Here is an 820-nt window from a genome sequence, read left to right as displayed (position 1 = left end):
TTGGATTTTTTTTCGCCTTTTACATTCCCTCTACATTAAGTGTCTTCAATTTGGAATATTTTTTTATTACCCACATTGGCAGATGAATATACGGTACACCTGGTGGTGAGTGGTTACCGCTGATCATGCATGGATCATCAGTAATGTCGGAGCCCCCTGCCTATTTCTACCGTGAAGCAGTAATGCGTTTCGGTCTGAAGGGTAGGGCAGCCGTTGTGACTATACTGAGATCTTAGAACTTATATCTCAAGGTGGATGGCGCATTTACGTTGTAGATGTCTATGGGCTCCAGTAACCACTTAGCACCAGGTGGGCTGTGAGCTGGTCCATCCATCTAAGCAATAAAGAATAAATAAATAAAGGATCCCCGAGAATCGGGATTATCGACAATCCGAACAGCCCGTCTCTGTATGGAGTCAAATAGATGTTGCTGGTATTTGGGAGCCCCGGCCCAGAGGTGAAAGCAGTACTCCACGCGGCCGGACTTGTATTTGTAAAGCAAGCCTTTGTCGAAGCGTTTTGTTCTATTGAGGATTCTCAGCATTTTTGGCGACAACTTGGCTTTCATCTTCAAATGACGTTAATGCCGTGAATGCCAACACTCGTGGAAGGTTGCGGGGATACACCTCGGAATTGCGGCATTATGACTAAAGGGTCTATCTTCGCACTGAACGAACCAATCGTTGTATTCAACTAAACATAATTCACTTCAATGGAAGACCCGTCCCAGAGATTTCTTAGTTCAGTCACAAGTATTGATCGACTTTCCTGCACCACACTATGTGACGCTCTAAGGGCCTATTTATTGCGCATCACTCGT

Source organism: Bombyx mandarina, chromosome 24 (assembly GCF_030267445.1).
Source record: "Bombyx mandarina strain Sakado chromosome 24, ASM3026744v2".
Lineage (NCBI taxonomy): Eukaryota > Metazoa > Arthropoda > Insecta > Lepidoptera > Bombycidae > Bombyx > Bombyx mandarina.
This window is presented reverse-complemented; position numbering follows the sequence as displayed.